The sequence below is a fragment of the Pungitius pungitius genome, chromosome 5 (assembly GCF_949316345.1).
Source record: "Pungitius pungitius chromosome 5, fPunPun2.1, whole genome shotgun sequence".
NCBI lineage: Eukaryota > Metazoa > Chordata > Actinopteri > Perciformes > Gasterosteidae > Pungitius > Pungitius pungitius.
In genome coordinates this window covers 5,626,756-5,646,840 of record NC_084904.1, presented here as the reverse complement: position 1 = coordinate 5,646,840, position 20,085 = coordinate 5,626,756, and the positions used below count along the sequence as shown (strand labels likewise).

The following is a 20,085-nucleotide window of genomic DNA, read 5'->3' as shown; positions in this document are numbered from 1 at the left end:
AAATTATGGTATGCAAATGCGCCTACCGTTTTATGGCCGCCATTTTGAATTTTGTGAAAAACACGTTTTTGCGAACTCCTCCCAGACGCTTGGTCCGATTCTTACGAAATCTTCGGCAAAATGATCGTTGGCTTGATGCGATCAAAAGTTATCGAAAGAATGTTGATATCTCATTTTTCAATAAAGTTATGGACCAATGAAGTTTGTAGGTTTGTGTCCTGAAAATTCAAAGGCCTATAACTTTTTTTTTTTCTAACCGTCATTTTCACCAAATTTTGAGGACATGTTCACAATGAGTCCTAGAACATCCCCAAATTTTCCCAGAATATTTGAACATTAGGGGGCGCTGTGGTGATTCTGTGTATTTTTGGCCATTTCCTTCAATTTTTGCATTTACAAACGAACAAACTCCTCCGAGAGTTTAAATCCGATCCATTTCAAAATCTGGCAACTGGTTCCTGACACCCTTGGGGTCAAAAGTTATTAAAATCAAGAGTTTTCATAAAACTACCTGGGCGTGAGCTTGCGTGCAGTTTGGACAATTTTGGACGATTTTTTTCCAAAATGTAAAATGGTATAACTCCAAGGAACATTGATATTTCTGGCTATAAATGTATATTCATGATGCTTGTGTAAGCCTTTAAGTAATGCCATGCAGTGATTTTCGAAAAAGTATAGCGCCACCTATTGGCTTAGGTCAATGCAAAGTTTGTACATTTACATGTCCATTTCCCAGCCCTTTAATCTGATCAACTTCAAATCTGGGAATATAAGACGTAAGACTGTGACGATGGCTCACAGTGAGAATTGGGAGTTTTGGACCAACTTTGTGGCTGTGACGTCGCCATATTCGCATGAAAGTTCAAGCACATCTTCTGAGCCTCGGCACACTCCAAAACTCTTGAAAACCTCTGTGAGTATCCTACGTGATGACCTTTACAGACCTGATGTGCAGTTTTGGATCAAAAGTGAAAAATTGCCTCCATTGCGCCCCCTGGAAGATTTTGACGAAGCCCCGCCCGCACCCTGTTTGACCGACAAGTCCGCTGATTTTTTACCAAATGTATTAAAGGGAGACTTAAAAAAGTCTCTGAGGAATTTTTTTTAAAACAAACAGGAAGGCAGTTATAATTTTTTTAGTGTGAATATTACCTGTATTTTTGGCGGAGAGTGACCAATCCTATTTGAGTGAGTTTTCGAATTCTCACATCCATCTGAAAGAATAGCTCAGTGAGTAAGGTGTTGGCCCCCCGATGCAATGGTCGTGAGATCGACTCCCGACGAAATCATACTTTTTTTTTTTTCTTCTTTTTTTAAACGTGTGTCCGGCTGATCTAACGGACAAAATGATTCAGTTTACTCTCCTTGCTGAGGTTATTAAATAACTGTACACGTTAGAGCAGCTGTGTCACACTCGTTTCAGCCACATACGGCTGCTGGGCACAGCTGCCGTATGTGTGGAGCTGGCGTTGCAGCCCGGTACGGTCTGGACGGTGCAGCCGTTCGCCAGCGTGTCGCGAGTTTGACACATCTAACCTAGAAAAATAACACGGACAGTTCAATATATTTACATCTGAATTTAAATACACGTATTCTGCCACATACGGGTGGAGATGCAAACACGTTTTGGGATTTTACTAGATGTTACGGGGAACTGTTACGTTAAAGAACTCAATTACCCAGCAGTCTTTGTTGACGGACATGCGCAGAGTAGAGGGCGGCTCGTAGTGTCGCGTGAGTTAATGCTGTTATCGCGAGAGGTCGCCATTGAAGCCCCGGCGTTGAACAGCTGCAGCTCGTATCAAGTCCGTATTTTATATTTTAAACTGCTAGCTACACACCTATGCTTAAATCCAAACGGACTAAACCAAGTGGAAACGCTTTGGTAGGTGAGTGATGACTTTTTCCTTGTGCGTTCTTCAGTCTTACCCACTTAAATAGCGGGGATACTGTAAACATGCTAACACTAATTCGGTGCTATTAGCTGCTTAAGGGACGTCCCGTCACAAACATCTCTTTTTTTCCGCGTCTCCGGCTGATCTAACGAACAAAGTGGTTCAGATTACTCTATTTGCTGAGGTTATTGACTTAAATAACTACACTTTAGAGCAGATTTGTCACACTAATTTGAGTTTACTGCCGGCTGTGGCTGCTGTGCACTATTTAGCACAGCCCAGGGCAGCCTATGCTATGCTTGAAGAACATCAACTAGCATACGTATTTTGTTCCTGTAAAGCTAACTACGGTAGCTTCACGGGAATAAAAGACCCCTCTTCACGCTATTAGCGCCACTTTGTTTACGTTTCCGTGTGCCCTAAATAACTTGGCCCGATTGAATCACTTTATTTACACACTACTACTCGCAGCAGCTAACTAACTACTTTGTTGTTTAAAAGCGTCAGCTAAATGACACGTAATGTAATGTGCGTCTTCAATGCTTTTCAATGTTATATATTTATTTCCTTCACAATGAGCATGAATCTAACATTAAATGATATGATTAATATGCCCCTCATTCCAATGAAATAATATACACACGTCAAGCTCATTATGGAGTTGAAACAACAAATTACTAAACTGTAAACAGTTAATATAAGAGAAAAAAATATTGTTATCAAGATAAATGTTTTACAAAATGTGTGATTAACTAGTTAATTGTCTATAATCTGTTGACAGCCCTAATCGTATTCTGATAATACATGTTGGTGCTCAAATACTTTCAGATGCCACGTGCAAAGTCATGCCACCATCAATGGGAATGGCACATTGGACACGTGGCTTTCAACTCCAGCGAGGTGGGAAAGCATTTCTTTATGTATATTTTGTTCTGTCTGCATAATTGTAAAACACAGACACCCAACTAATTCTCTCCTTCCCCGACTCGGACACTCAGGTGGCGGCACGGATCTCTGCATGTCTGACTGACATCTCCCAGTGGATGTCCGCCCATCACCTGAAGATCAACCCCGACAAGACTGAACTACTTCTCTTCCCTGGAAAAAACTCGCCCACTCAGGACCTGACTGTTAACTTTGGCGAACACCGTTAACATCAGGAGAATACGACCCCTTCTCACTCAGAAGGCGGCGCAGGTACAGATTCAGGCTCTTGTCATCTCTCGCCTCGACTACTGTAACTCTCTGCTGGCGGGTCTCCCTGCTACCGCCATACGACCACTGCAGCTCATCCAGAATGCAGCAGCTCGACTGGTCTTCAACCTTCTGAAATACTCCCACACCACACCGCTTCTCCGTTCTCTTCATTGGTTACTAGTGGCTCCCCGCATCCAGTTCAAAGCATTGGTACTGACGTACCACGCTGTGAATGGATCGGGACCAGTCTACATCCGGGACATGGTTAAACCCTACATCCCAACCCACACACTCCGATCTGCATCTGCCACGCTGCTTGTTCCTCCCTCACTGAGAGAAAAGCACTCGACGAGATCGCGACTCTTTGCTGTCCTGGCTCCCAGATGGTGGAACGAGCTCTCTGATGACATCAGGACTGCAGAGAGCCTCTCCATCTTCCGTCGAAAACTCAAGACACACCTTTTTAGACTCTACCTTGACTAAAACACTAGCAAACCGTAGCACTAACAAATGGTAGCACTTAAATTGTACTTATAATGCCACTTATCTTTAACATGTTTTGAAACTGCTTAGTTAATGAAAAATGTACTTTCTTGTTACTTGTTCTTCTGAGTTTGTATCTCTATGTGGAAATGCACTTATTGTACGTCGCTTTGGATAAAAGCGTCAGCTAAATGACATGTAATGTAAAAGCCTTCTTCCTGTGTTCTTACAACAGCATTCCATTACATATCGATGTAATAATTTGGCCTTCTTTTTTTCTTCCAGCACACGGCACAGGTTGGCGTCACAATCATGGCAAAGTTGACTGGACCACAGCGGAAAATTATCCTTCCAGAGAAGAAGTTATTTACTTCTACAACGAATGGAAGAGTTACAACTTCCAGATGACAGCTCTCCGCTCATCCTTCTGGGCAACTTGAACATCCGACAGAACTTATGTGACCTACTGCGTTTTATTTTCTCCTTTAGCTGTCATTTAAGTATTAAAATTCGCTGTATTTTTGCAAGAGAGGCACCAATCCTATTTGAGTGACGTTTCGATTGTGAAATTGTATTGGACCATATAGGTCATCTGCAGAGCGTTGGCCCCTGGCGCAGTAAACCAGGGTTTGATTCTTGGCATGCACAAGACTCCTCATGTGACTTAAAATGAATCCAGAATGCAATATTTGTTCAGTATGCAAGGGCAGTGATTTATTTAGTCATGTTTGGTCATGTTTTGGTTTTTTTACATGACAATATGGTTTGGTACATGCTGAGTTAATGAATATACATTCTAAATTGCAATGTCCATATGTGAATAAGAGTTGTATACGTTTATCATAGTCAACATGGTGTGGAAATATCCCTTATGTAGTTGGTCAATGGGAACTATAGTAGGCCGTAATAACAGCTAAGGTAATTACAGGTGGATATTTCTGGGAATTAACCTTAAATGAGACTGCATTTATGATATCTAAGATATACAGGACAAGAAAAATGCACTGGATGTGTATATGTGTTGAATCAATTATACAGACGCAAACTGGAGAACGAGACAAGTGTTGCTGTGATACTTATTGTGGTCATCGTGCCCGAGACCCGTAACAATTACTCCGCAGGTCTTTTGCAGCGGGGCAACAGCCCGGCGTCGGTGGATTCCGTTCGCGAGGCCGCAGATTCGGGTTTGAATGGCAGCCCCGAGAATGATTTGTTTAGTCTCTTTAGTCTTTTTTGACCCGCGAGCCCGGCCGACCGCCGCCCCACCCCGACGTGCGAGAATAGGCGAAGGCCCGTTCATCGCTGCTTGCAGCTTTAATTATTATTATTTCGCCACTTCGAACGCACTTTCGGGGACTTCATCATGTTCAAAAACTCTTGAATTTTTGCACGCGCATCAGAAGTGCGCAAAATTGACGTATGATTCGGGTCCCGCAATTAGAGGAGAGAAAAAAGAACTCTCTAGCGCCCCCCAAAGTGGCCGCAATGTTAATTTTTTTTTTTACTTTTACCGATCGACTTGGAACCTTTTCACACAGGTTCTCTTGGATGTGCTGTACACAAAAAAAATTATGGTATGCAAATGCGCCTACCGTTTTATGGCCGCCATTTTGAATTTTGTGAAAAACACGTTTTTGCGAACTCCTCCCAGACGCTTGGTCCGATTCTTACGAAATCTTCGGCAAAATGATCGTTGGCTCGATGCGATCAAAAGTTATTGAAAGAATGTTGATATCTCATTTTTCAATAAAGTTATGGACCAATGAAGTTTGTAGGTTTGTGTCCTGAAAGTTCAAAGGCCTATAACTTTTTTTTTTTCTAACCGTCATTTTCACCAAATTTTGAGGACATGTTCACAATGAGTCCTAGAACATCCCCAAATTTTCCCAGAATATTTGAACATTAGGGGGCGCTGTGGTGATTCTGTGTATTTTTGGCCATTTCCTTCAATTTTTGCATTTACAAACGAACGAACTCCTCCGAGAGTTTAAATCCGATCCATTTCAAAATTTGGCAACTGGTTCCTGACAGCCTTGGGGTCAAAAGTTATTAAAATCAAGAGTTTTCATAAAACCACCTGGGCGTGAGCTTGCGTGCAGTTTGGACAATTTTGGACGATTTTTTTCCAAAATGTAAAATGGTATAACTCCAAGGAACATTGATATTTCTGGCTATAAATGTATATTCATGATGCTTGTGTAGGCCTTTAAGTAATGCAATGCAGTGATTTTCGAAAAAGTATAGCGCCACCTATTGGCTTAGGTCAATGCAAAGTTTGTACATTTACATGTCCATTTCCCAGCCCTTTAATCTGATCAACTTCAAATCTGGGAATATAAGACGTAAGACTGTGACGATGGCTCACAGTGAGAATTGGGAGTTTTGGACCAACTTTGTGGCTGTGACGTCGCCATATTCGCATGAAAGTTCAAGCACATCTTCTGAGCCTCGGCACACTCCAAAACTCTTGAAAACCTCTGTGAGTATCCTACGTGATGACCTTTACAGACCTGATGTGCAGTTTTGGATCAAAAGTGAAAAATTGCCTCCATTGCGCCCCCTGGAAGATTTTGACGAAGCCCCGCCCGCACCCTGTTTGACCGACAAGTCCGCTGATTTTTTACCAAATGTATTAAAGGGAGACTTAAAAAAGTCTCTGAGGAATTTTCTCTAAAACAAACAGGAAGGCAGTTATAATTTTTTTAGTGTGAATATTACCTGAATTTTTGGCGGAGAGTGACCAATCCTATTTTAGTGAGTTTTCGAATTCTCAAAGCCATCAGAGGGTTTAGCTCTCCTGGTAAGAGACCGCCCCCCGATCCTATGGTCGTGAGATCGAGTCCCGACGAAATCATACTTTTTTTTTTGTTACTTCTTTTTTTAAACGCGTGTCCGGCTGATCTAACGGACAAAATGATTCAGGTAACTCTCCTTGCTGAGGTTTTTAAATAACTGTACACTTAGAGCAGCTGTGTCACACTCGTTTCAGCCACATACGGCTGCTGGGCACAGCTGCCGTATGTGTGGAGCTGGAGGGGGAGACGTGAGTGACCTGGCGTTTGCCAGCTCTAACGTAATGTATTTCTGTTCAAAGTAACCGCTATTCATGTTTTGCACTTTGTACATCGCCCTTTCTTAATTAATTAGACTCCTGATGTGACTTCAATTGTGTTTATTGAACAATGCTGCAAAATATAGTCCCCAAAGATCGCACTCTCCGCCATTTTGTATTGCGTAATCACAGTGAGCTGGTGGCTCCGTTGGGAAGCAACATACGGGTGGAGATGCAAACACGTTTTGTGATATTACGGGTTACTGTTAAGCAGTGGCGGCTGGTGATGGAAAAAGTAGGGGGGGCTGAGGGAGATTTCTGCCGTTTATTTATTACATTAACACCAAAGTAACGACTTAAAAACAAATAGCATCTAATGTAATTATTATGAATTTAGAATGTCCTTGTAGATTTCAAATATTGTTCTTTCAAAGACAAGGTCATACCAAGTCATACACATCATATTAGGAAACCAAGTCATACAAGGTGAACTTATAATTGCTGTAATTTGCGTCAATATTCAATATACACAAAGAGGCAAATAGTCGCTGTTATTACATGGAGTAACCACTAGATGAAGAAGACTGTGCATTACCAATTGTAATGGTGAGCATGTCAATAAAAATTATTTACATTGTCTCCAGTGTTCACATAAATCGTACAGCAAACCACCTCTAAGACAGACACACAAAAAAAACATAAAACTCCTCCAGAGACACAACAGCATCTCCTCTGCTCCTCCAGGGACACAACAGCATCTCCTCTGCACCTCCAGGGACACAACAGCATCTCCTCTGCTCCTCCAGAGACACAACAGCATCTCCTCTGCTCCTCCAGGGACACAACAGCATATCTGGAGGAGCAGAGGAGATGCTGAGTGCCTGGAGGAGCAGAGGAGATGCGGAGTGCTTGGAGGAGCAGATAAGATGCTGAGTGCTTGGAGGAGCAGATGAGATGGTGAGTGCTTGGAGGAGCAGATGAGATGAAATGTTTCATGTCCTGAACACCGTTTCACACCAGACTCGATCGGTCGCTGCGGTTTTAAAAAGCAAACAAGGGAAGCAAAACAGCGAGTTAGTTACTCCACAGCCGGTTAGCCACGGCTTCCTAGTGTACCATGTCCGCGAAAAGCCTCTAGTGTACGACGCTTCCTTGTCTTTCACCTGCTGTCTGATGTTAATTTGTGGCTGGTCCGGTCCCATTTCTTTTATTTTTTGTTTTTCAGCCAGTGGTCTTCTTTCAAACGGAGTTTGAAGAAGAGATTGCACGGTCAATATGGTGTGGAAATGTCTCATGTAGTTGGTCAATTGGAACTATATTAGGCAGTAATAACAGCTATGGTTTTTATCTTAAAACAAAAAAGGATAACTCTGTTGGACAACTACTCAATTGTCTTGACGACATATAGGCCTGGATGGCTTGGAACTTTTTTAATTTTAATGACTTGGGTCAATGCAAAGTTTCTACATGGCTTAACTGATTCAAACTGAACTTACCAATATATTAAGCCCTGGAGGAAGAGTGTATCTTAGTCAATGTATTATTAATTATTTCATTCAGCAAAGCTCTCTTCAGGAAGACAGCCACTTCGTCATCCAGCGGGTTTGGTTAAAAAGTTAACATATCTTGATGGAGCAAAAGAGGTGGGGTTAGCTGTCGTCCTTCTACCTCGACTAAACCAAGGTGTGAATTAACCTTGATTGAGACTGCGTCTATAAGATATACAGGACAAGAAAAATGCACTGGATGTAAACTGTACGTGTGTTGAATCAATTATACGGACGCAAACTGGAGAACGAGACGAGCGTTTGCTGTGATTCTTGCGCTTCAGACTCTACCTTTATTTTACAGGAATGCATCTTTTTGTTATCGTGGTCATCGTGCCCGAGACCCGTAATGATTACTCTGCAGGTCTTTTGCAGCGGGGCAACAGCCCGGCGTCGGTGGATTCCGTTCGCGAGGCCAAAGATTCGGGTTTGAATGGCAGCCCCGAGAATGATTTGTTTAGTCTCTTTAGTCTTTTTTGACCCGCGAGCCCGGCCGACCGCCGCCCCACCCCGACGTGCGAGAATAGGCGAAGGCCCGTTCATCGCTGCTTGCAGCTTTAATTAGGGCCTGAGCCGACTGCAAGTCGGGCGAAAGCCCTATTGAAATTGCAAGAATTCTTCTTCTTCTTTTTATTATTTCGCCACTTCGAACGCACTTTCGGGGACTTCATCATGTTCAAAAACTCTTGAATTTTTGCACGCGCATCAGAAGTGCGCAAAATTGACGTATGATTGGGGTCCCGCAATTAGAGGAGAAAAAAAAGATCTCTCTAGCGCCCCCCAAAGTGGCCGCAATGTTAATTTTTTTTTTTACTTTTACCGATCGACTTGAAACCTTTTCAAACAAGTTCTCTTGGATGTGCTGTACACAAAAAAAATTATGGTATGCAAATGCGCCTACCGTTTTATGGCCGCCATTTTGAATTTTGTGAAAAACACGTTTTTGCGAACTCCTCCCAGACGCTTGGTCCGATTCTTACGAAATCTTCAGCAAAATGATCGTTGGCTCGATGCGATCAAAAGTTATTGAAAGAATGTTGATATCTCATTTTTCAATAAAGTTATGGACCAATGAAGTTTGTAGGTTTGTGTCCTGAAAATTCAAAGGCCTATAACTTTTTTTTTTTCTAACCGTCATTTTCACCAAATTTTGAGGACATGTTCACATTGAGTCCTAGAACATCCCCAAATTTTCCCAGAATATTTGAACATTAGGGGGCGCTGTGGTGATTCTGTGTATTTTTGGCCATTTCCTTCAATTTTTGCATTTACAAACGAACGAACTCCTCCGAGAGTTTAAATCCGATCCATTTCAAAATCTGGCAACTGGTTCCTGACACCCTTGGGGTCAAAAGTTATTAAAATCAAGAGTTTTCATAAAACTACCTGGGCGTGAGCGTGCGTGCAGTTTGGACAATTTTGGAAGATTTTTTTCCAGAACGGAAAATGGTATAACTCCAAGGAACATTGATATTTCTGGCTATAAATGTATATTCATGATGCTTGTGTAGGCCTTTAAGTAATGCCATGCAGTGATTTTCGAAAAAGTATAGCGCCACCTATTGGCTTAGGTCAATGCAAAGTTTGTACATTTACATGTCCATTTCCTAGCCCTTTAATCTGATCAACTTCAAATCTGGGAATATAAGACGTAAGACTGTGACGATGGCTCACAGTGAGAATTGGGAGTTTTGGACCAACTTTGTTGCTGTGACGACGCTATCTCCGCATGAAAGTTCAAGCACATCTTCTGAGCCTCGGCACACTCCAAAACTCTTGAAAACCTCTGTGAGTATCCTACGTGATGACCTTTACAGACCTGATGTGCAGTTTTGGATCAAAAGTGAACAATTGCCTCCATTGCGCCCCCTGGAAGATTTTGACGAAGCCCCGCCCGCATCCTGTTTGACCGACAAGTCCGCTGATTTTTTACCAAATGTATTAAAGGGAGACTTAAAAAAGTCTCTGAGGAATTTTCTCTAAAACAAACAGGAAGGCAGTTATAATTTTTTTAGTGTGAATATTTCCTGTATTTTTGGCGGAGAGTGACCAATCCTATTTCAGTGAGTTTTCGAATTCTCAAAGCCATCAGAGGGTTTAGCTCTCCTGGTAAGAGACCGCCCCCCGATCCTATGGTCGTGAGATCGAGTCCCGACGAAATCATACTTTTTTTTTTGTTACTTCTTTTTTTAAACGCGTGTCCGGCTGATCTAACGGACAAAATGATTCAGGTAACTCTCCTTGCTGAGGTTTTTAAATAACTGTACACTTAGAGCAGCTGTGTCACACTCGTTTCAGCCACATACGGCTGCTGGGCACAGCTGCCGTATGTGTGGAGCTGGAGGGGGAGACGTGAGTGACCTGGCGTTTGCCAGCTCTAACGTAATGTATTTCTGTTCAAAGTAACCGCTATTCATGTTTTGCACTTTGTACATCGCCCTTTCTTAATTAATTAGACTCCTGATGTGACTTCAATTGTGTTTATTGAACAATGCTGCAAAATATAGTCCCCAAAGATCGCACTCTCCGCCATTTTGTATTGCGTAATCACAGTGAGCTGGTGGCTCCGTTGGGAAGCAACATACGGGTGGAGATGCAAACACGTTTTGTGATATTACGGGTTACTGTTAAGCAGTGGCGGCTGGTGATGGAAAAAGTAGGGGGGGCTGAGGGAGATTTCTGCCGTTTATTTATTACATTAACACCAAAGTAACGACTTAAAAACAAATAGCATCTAATGTAATTATTAAACTATGAATTTAGAATGTCCTTGTAGATTTCAAATATTGTTCTTTCAAAGACAAGGTCATACCAAGTCATACACATCATATTAGGAAACCAAGTCATACAAGGTGAACTTATAATTGCTGTAATTTGCGTCAATATTCAATATACACAAAGAGGCAAATAGTCGCTGTTATTACATGGAGTAACCACTAGATGAAGAAGACTGTGCATTACCAATTGTAATGGTGAGCAAGTCAATAAAAATTATTTACATTGTCTCCAGTGTTCACATAAATCGTACAGCAAACCACCTCTAAGACAGACACACAAAAAAAACATAAAACTCCTCCAGAGACACAACAGCATCTCCTCTGCTCCTCCAGGGACACAACAGCATCTCCTCTGCACCTCCAGGGACACAACAGCATCTCCTCTGCTCCTCCAGAGACACAACAGCATCTCCTCTGCTCCTCCAGGGACACAACAGCATCTCTGGAGGAGCAGAGGAGATGCTGAGTGCCTGGAGGAGCAGAGGAGATGCTGAGTGCTTGGAGGAGCAGATAAGATGCTGAGTGCTTGGAGGAGCAGATGAGATGGTGAGTGCTTGGAGGAGCAGATGAGATGAAATGTTTCATGTCCTGAACACCGTTTTCACACCAGACTCGATCGGTCGCTGCGGTTTTAAAAAGCAAACAAGGGAAGCAAAACAGCGAGTTAGTTACTCCACAGCCGGTTAGCCACGGCTTCCTAGTGTACCATGTCCGCGAAAAGCCTCTAGTGTACGACGCTTCCTTGTCTTTCACCTGCTGTCTGATGTTAATTTGTGGCTGGTCCGGTCCCATTTCTTTTATTTTTTGTTTTTCAGCCAGTGGTCTTCTTTCAAACGGAGTTTGAAGAAGAGATTGCACGGTCAATATGGTGTGGAAATGTCTCATGTAGTTGGTCAATTGGAACTATATTAGGCAGTAATAACAGCTATGGTTTTTATCTTAAAACAAAAAAGGATAACTCTGTTGGACAACTACTCAATTGTCTTGACGACATATAGGCCTGGATGGCTTGGAACTTTTTTAATTTTAATGACTTGGGTCAATGCAAAGTTTCTACACGGCTTAACTGATTCAAACTGAACTTACCAATATATTAAGCCCTGGAGGAAGAGTGTATCTTAGTCAATGTATTATTAATTATTTCATTCAGCAAAGCTCTCTTCAGGAAGACAGCCACTTCGTCATCCAGCGGGTTTGGTTAAAAAGTTAACATATCTTGATGGAGCAAAAGAGGTGGGGTTAGCTGTCGTCCTTCTACCTCGACTAAACCAAGATGTGAATTAACCTTGATTGAGACTGCGTCTATAAGATATACAGGACAAGAAAAATGCACTGGATGTAAACTGTACGTGTGTTGAATCAATTATACGGACGCAAACTGGAGAACGAGACGAGCGTTTGCTGTGATTCTTGCGCTTCAGACTCTACCTTTATTTTACAGGAATGCATCTTTTTGTTATCGTGGTCATCGTGCCCGAGACCCGTAATGATTACTCTGCAGGTCTTTTGCAGCGGGGCAACAGCCCGGCGTCGGTGGATTCCGTTCGCGAGGCCAAAGATTCGGGTTTGAATGGCAGCCCCGAGAATGATTTGTTTAGTCTCTTTAGTCTTTTTTGACCCGCGAGCCCGGCCGACCGCCGCCCCACCCCGACGTGCGAGAATAGGCGAAGGCCCGTTCATCGCTGCTTGCAGCTTTAATTATTATTATTTCGCCACTTCGAACGCACTTTTGGGGACTTTATCATGTTCAAAAACTCTTGAATTTTTGCACGCGCATCAGAAGTGCGCAAAATTGACGTATGATTCGGGTCCCGCAATTAGAGGTGAGAAAAAAGAACTCTCTAGCGCCCCCCAAAGTGGCCGCAATGTTAATTTTTTTTTTTACTTTTACCGATCGACTTGGAACCTTTTCACACAGGTTCTCTTGGATGTGCTGTACACAAAAAAAATTATGGTATGCAAATGCGCCTACCGTTTTATGGCCGCCATTTTGAATTTTGTGAAAAACACGTTTTTGCGAACTCCTCCCAGACGCTTGGTCCGATTCTTACGAAATCTTCGGCAAAATGATCGTTGGCTCGATGCGATCAAAAGTTATTGAAAGAATGTTGATATCTCATTTTTCAATAAAGTTATGGACCAATGAAGTTTGTAGGTTTGTGTCCTGAAAGTTCAAAGGCCTATAACTTTTTTTTTTTCTAACCGTCATTTTCACCAAATTTTGAGGACATGTTCACAATGAGTCCTAGAACATCCCCAAATTTTCCCAGAATATTTGAACATTAGGGGGCGCTGTGGTGATTCTGTGTATTTTTGGCCATTTCCTTCAATTCTTGCATTTACAAACGAACGAACTCCTCCGAGAGTTTAAATCCGATCCATTTAAAAATCTGGCAACTGGTTCCTGACACCCTTGGGGTCAAAAGTTATTAAAATCAAGAGTTTTCATAAAACTACCTGGGCGTGAGCTTGCGTGCAGTTTGGACAATTTTGGAAGATTTTTTTCCAAAATGTAAAATGGTATAACTCCAAGGAACATTGATATTTCTGGCTAGAAATGTATATTCATGATGCTTGTCTAGGCCTTTAAGTAATGCCATGCAGTGATTTTCGAAAAAGTATAGCGCCACCTATTGGCTTAGGTCAATGCAAAGTTTCTACATTTACATGTCCATTTCCTAGCCCTTTAATGTGATCAACTTCAAATCTGGGAATATAAGACGTAAGACGGTGACGATGGCTCACAGTGAGAATTGGGAGTTTTGGACCAACTTTGTTGCTGTGACGACGTCATCTTTGCATGAAAGTTCAAGCACATCTTCTGAGCCTCGGCACACTCCAAAACTCTTGAAAACCTCTGTGAGTATCCTACGTGATGACCTTTACAGACCTGATGTGCAGTTTTGGATCAAAAGTGAAAAATTGCCTCCATTGCGCCCCCTGGAAGATTTTGACGAAGCCCCGCCCGCACCCTGTTTGACCGACAAGTCCGCTGATTTTTTACCAAATGTATTAAAGGGAGACTTAAAAAAGTCTCTGAGGAATTTTCTCTAAAACCAACAGGAAGGCAGTTATAATTTTTTTAGTGTGAATATTACCTCAATTTTTGGCGGAGAGTGACCAATCCTATTTCAGTGAGTTTTCGAATTCTCACATCCAGCTGGAAGAATAGCTCAGTGAGTAAGGTGTTGGCCCCCCGATGCAATGGTCGTGAGATCGACTCCCGACGAAATCATACTTTTTTTTTTTTTCTTCTTTTTTTAAACGTGTGTCCGGCTGATCTAACGGACAAAATGATTCAGTTTACTCTCCTTGCTGAGGTTATTAAATAACTGTACACGTTAGAGCAGCTGTGTCACACTCGTTTCAGCCACATACGGCTGCTGGGCACAGCTGCCGTATGTGTGGAGCTGGAGGGAGGAGCTGGCGTTGCAGCCCGGTACGGTCTGGACGGTGCAGCCGTTCGCCAGCGTGTCGCGAGTTTGACACATCTAACCTAGAAAAATAACACGGACAGTTCAATATATTTACATCTGAATTTAAATACACGTATTCTGCCACATACGGGTGGAGATGCAAACACGTTTTGGGATTTTACTAGATGTTACGGGGAACTGTTACGTTAAAGAACTCAATTACCCAGCAGTCTTTGTTGACGGACATGCGCAGAGTAGAGGGCGGCTCGTAGTGTCGCGTGAGTTAATGCTGTTATCGCGAGAGGTCGCCATTGAAGCCCCGGCGTTGAACAGCTGCAGCTCGTATCAAGTCCGTATTTTATATTTTAAACTGCTAGCTACACACCTATGCTTAAATCCAAACGGACTAAACCAAGTGGAAACGCTTTGGTAGGTGAGTGATGACTTTTTCCTTGTGCGTTCTTCAGTCTTACCCACTTAAATAGCGGGGATACTGTAAACATGCTAACACTAATTCGGTGCTATTAGCTGCTTAAGGGACGTCCCGTCACAAACATCTCTTTTTTTCCGCGTCTCCGGCTGATCTAACGAACAAAGTGGTTCAGATTACTCTATTTGCTGAGGTTATTGACTTAAATAACTACACTTTAGAGCAGATTTGTCACACTAATTTGAGTTTACTGCCGGCTGTGGCTGCTGTGCACTATTTAGCACAGCCCAGGGCAGCCTATGCTATGCTTGAAGAACATCAACTAGCATACGTATTTTGTTCCTGTAAAGCTAACTACGGTAGCTTCACGGGAATAAAAGACCCCTCTTCACGCTATTAGCGCCACTTTGTTTACGTTTCCGTGTGCCCTAAATAACTTGGCCCGATTGAATCACTTTATTTACACACTACTACTCGCAGCAGCTAACTAACTACTTTGTTGTTTAAAAGCGTCAGCTAAATGACACGTAATGTAATGTGCGTCTTCAATGCTTTTCAATGTTATATATTTATTTCCTTCACAATGAGCATGAATCTAACATTAAATGATATGATTAATATGCCCCTCATTCCAATGAAATAATATACACACGTCAAGCTCATTATGGAGTTGAAACAACAAATTACTAAACTGTAAACAGTTAATATAAGAAAAAAATATTGTTATCAAGATAAATGTTTTACAAAATGTGTGATTAACTAGTTAATTGTCTATAATCTGTTGACAGCCCTAATCGTATTCTGATAATACATGTTGGTGCTCAAATACTTTCAGATGCCACGTGCAAAGTCATGCCACCATCAATGGGAATGGCACATTGGACACGTGGCTTTCAACTCCAGCGAGGTGGGAAAGCATTTCTTTATGTATATTTTGTTCTGTCTGCATAATTGTAAAACACAGACACCCAACTAATTCTCTCCTTCCCCGACTCGGACACTCAGGTGGCGGCACGGATCTCTGCATGTCTGACTGACATCTCCCAGTGGATGTCCGCCCATCACCTGAAGATCAACCCCGACAAGACTGAACTACTTCTCTTCCCTGGAAAAAACTCGCCCACTCAGGACCTGACTGTTAACTTTGGCGAACACCGTTAACATCAGGAGAATACGACCCCTTCTCACTCAGAAGGCGGCGCAGGTACAGATTCAGGCTCTTGTCATCTCTCGCCTCGACTACTGTAACTCTCTGCTGGCGGGTCTCCCTGCTACCGCCATACGACCACTGCAGCTCATCCAGAATGCAGCAGCTCGACTGGTCTTCAACCTTCTGAAATACTCCCACACCACACCGCTTCTCCGTTCTCTTCATTGGTTACTAGTGGCTCCCCGCATCCAGTTCAAAGCATTGGTACTGACGTACCACGCTGTGAATGGATCGGGACCAGTCTACATCCAGGACATGGTGAAACCCTACATCCCAACCCACACACTCCGATCTGCATCTGCCACGCTGCTTGTTCCTCCCTCACTGAGAGAAAAGCACTCGACGAGATCGCGACTCTTTGCTGTCCTGCTCCCAGATGGTGGAATGAGCTCTCTGATGACATCAGGACTGCAGAGAGACTCTACATCTTCCGTCGAAAACTCAAGACACACCTTTTTAGACTCTACCTTGACTAAAACACTAGCAAACCGTAGCACTAACAAATGGTAGCACTTAAATTGTACTTATAATGCTACTTATCTTTAACATGTTTTGAAACTGCTTAGTTAATGAAAAATGTACTTTCTTGTTACTTGTTCTTCTGAGTTTGTATCTCTATGTGGAAATGCACTTATTGTACGTCGCTTTGGATAAAAGCGTCAGCTAAATGACATGTAATGTAAAAGCCTTCTTCCTGTGTTCTTACAACAGCATTCCATTACATATCGATGTAATAATTTGGCCTTCTTTTTTTCTCCCAGCACACGGCACAGGTTGGCGTCACAATCATGGCAAAGTCGACTGGACCACAGCGGAAAATGATCCTTCCAGAAAAGAAGTTATTTACTTCTACAACGAATGGAAGAGTTACAACTTCCAGATGACAGCTCTCCGCTCATCCTTCTGGGCAACTTAAACATCCGACAGAACTTATGTGACCCTACTGCGTTTTATTTTCTCCTTTAGCTCTCATTTAAGTATTAAAATTCGCTGTATTTTTGCAAGAGAGGCACCAATCCTATTTGAGTGACGTTTCGAATGTGAAATTGTATTGGACCATATAGGTCATCTGCAGAGCGTTGGCCCCTGGCGCAGTAAACCAGGGTTTGATTCTTGGCATGCACAAGACTCCTCATGTGACTTAAAATGAATCCAGAATGCAATATTTGTTCAGTATGCAAGGGCAGTGATTTATTTAGTCATGTTTGGTCATGTTTTGGTTTTTTTACATGACAATATGGTTTGGTACATGCTGAGTTAATGAATATACATTCTAAAGTGCAATGTCCATATGTGAATAAGAGTTGTATATGTTTATCATAGTCAATATGGTATGGAAATATCCCTTATGTAGTTGGTCAATAGGAACTATAGTAGGCAGTAATAACAGCTAAGGTAATTACAGGTGGATATTTCTGGGAATTAACCTTAAATGAGACTGCATCTATGATATCTAAGATATACAGGACAAGAAAAATGCACTGGATGTGTATATGTGTTGAATCAATTATACAGACGCAAACTGGAGAACGAGACAAGTGTTGCTGTGATACTTATTGTGGTCATCGTGCCCGAGACCCGTAACAATTACTCCGCAGGTCTTTTGCAGCGGGGCAACAGCCCGGCGTCGGTGGATTCCGTTCGCGAGGCCGCAGATTCGGGTTTGAATGGCAGCCCCGAGAGTGATTCGTTTAGTCTCTTTAGTCTTTTTTGACCCGCGAGCCCGGCCGACCGCCGCCCCACCCCGACGCGCGAGAATAGGCGAAGGCCCGTTCATCGCTGCTTGCAGCTTTAATTATTATTATTATTATTATTTCGCCACTTCGAACGCACTTTCGGGGACTTCATCATGTTCAAAAACTCTTGAATTTTTGCACGCGCATCAGAAGTGCGCAAAATTGACGTATGATTCGGGTCCCGCAATTAGAGGAGAGAAAAAAGAACTCTCTAGCGCCCCCCAAAGTGGCCGCAATGTTAATTTTTTTTTTTACTTTTACCGATCGACTTGGAACCTTTTCACACAGGTTCTCTTGGATGTGCTGTACACAAAAAAAATTATGGTATGCAAATGCGCCTACCGTTTTATGGCCGCCATTTTGAATTTTGTGAAAAACACGTTTTTGCGAACTCCTCCCAGACGCTTGGTCCGATTCTTACGAAATCTTCGGCAAAATGATCGTTGGCTCGATGCGATCAAAAGTTATTGAAAGAATGTTGATATCTCATTTTTCAATAAAGTTATGGACCAATGAAGTTTGTAGGTTTGTGTCCTGAAAGTTCAAAGGCCTATAACTTTTTTTTTTTCTAACCGTCATTTTCACCAAATTTTGAGGACATGTTCACAATGAGTCCTAGAACATCCCCAAATTTTCCCAGAATATTTGAACATTAGGGGGCGCTGTGGTGATTCTGTGTATTTTTGGCCATTTCCTTCAATTTTTACATTTACAAACGAACGAACTCCTCCGAGAGTTTAAATCCGATCCATTTCAAAATTTGGCAACTGGTTCCTGACAGCCTTGGGGTCAAAAGTTATTAAAATCAAGAGTTTTCATAAAACCACCTGGGCGTGAGCTTGCGTGCAGTTTGGACAATTTTGGACGATTTTTTTCCAAAATGTAAAATGGTATAACTCCAAGGAACATTGATATTTCTGGCTATAAATGTATATTCATGATGCTTGTGTAGGCCTTTAAGTAATGCCATGCAGTGATTTTCGAAAAAGTATAGCGCCACCTATTGGCTTAGGTCAATGCAAAGTTTGTACATTTACATGTCCATTTCCCAGCCCTTTAATCTGATCAACTTCAAATCTGGGAATATAAGACGTAAGACTGTGACGATGGCTCACAGTGAGAATTGGGAGTTTTGGACCAACTTTGTGGCTGTGACGTCGCCATATTCGCATGAAAGTTCAAGCACATCTTCTGAGCCTCGGCACACTCCAAAACTCTTGAAAACCTCTGTGAGTATCCTACGTGATGACCTTTACAGACCTGATGTGCAGTTTTGGATCAAAAGTGAAAAATTGCCTCCATTGCGCCCCCTGGAAGATTTTGACGAAGCCCCGCCCGCACCCTGTTTGACCGACAAGTCCGCTGATTTTTTACCAAATGTATTAAAGGGAGACTTAAAAAAGTCTCTGAGGAATTTTCTCTAAAACAAACAGGAAGGCAGTTATAATTTTTTTAGTGTGAATATTACCTGAATTTTTGGCGGAGAGTGACCAATCCTATTTGAGTGAGTTTTCGAATTCTCAAAGCCATCAGAGGGTTTAGCTCTCCTGGTAAGAGACCGCCCCCCGATCCTATGGTCGTGAGATCGAGTCCCGACGAAATCATACTTTTTTTTTTGTTACTTCTTTTTTTAAACGCGTGTCCGGCTGATCTAACGGACAAAATGATTCAGGTAACTCTCCTTGCTGAGGTTAAATAACTGTACACGTTAGAGCAGCTGTGTCACACTCGTTTCAGCCACATACGGCTGGCACAGCTGCCGTATGTGGAGCTGCTGGGAGACGTCAGTGAGCTGGCGTTTGCAGTCGGGTGGCGGACTGGTCTTTATTCAGTTCTTGCACTTTGTACATCGCCCCAACATAATTAATTAGACTCCTGATGTGACTTAAATTGTGTTTATTGAACAATGCTTCAAAATATTGTCTCCACAGATCGACCTCCCTGCCCTGACGCAATGTGTGTGAATCTTCTTTTTTTAGGTCACTTTTCGATTTCGTAATCACGGCTCGACACGTAGCTCCGTTGGTTAGACACAGGACTTTCAATATTTTGATCCGGGTTCGCTTCCCGTTAGAGCCATAGTGTTTTTTTTCTTCTTCTTTTTAACTGCGTGTTCAGCTGAACTAACGAACAAAGGGATTTAGTTTACTTTCCTTGGTGAGGTGAATGTAATTCGTGTCGTTTGTATCATATCTTCATGAACTTGTTTATTTGTTGTGTGGTTTGTGCACAGACATATTTGTTTCGTTTTTTGGGTAGGAACTAATTTTACGTGGTTAGTTTCGGGGGGGACATGTTTTACGCGGACACATGTCACAGATCCACCATGTGTGTGAAGTCCT

At 42.4% G+C, this 20,085-nt stretch overlaps 2 long non-coding RNA genes across 2 annotated transcripts; both read left to right on the top strand.

Annotated features, from left to right (window-relative positions):
• Positions 1–1,768: 1,768 nt before the first annotated feature.
• Positions 1,769–4,029, top strand: LOC134129077 (uncharacterized). The gene is made up of 3 exons (XR_009956274.1): positions 1,769–1,889; positions 2,724–2,795; positions 2,894–4,029. It is a non-coding gene; the product is annotated as an uncharacterized LOC134129077 (long non-coding RNA).
• Positions 4,030–14,679: 10,650 nt separating this feature from the next.
• Positions 14,680–17,550, top strand: LOC134129043 (uncharacterized). The gene is made up of 4 exons (XR_009956223.1): positions 14,680–14,800; positions 15,633–15,704; positions 15,803–16,001; positions 16,769–17,550. It is a non-coding gene; the product is annotated as an uncharacterized LOC134129043 (long non-coding RNA).
• Positions 17,551–20,085: the final 2,535 nt, after the last annotated feature.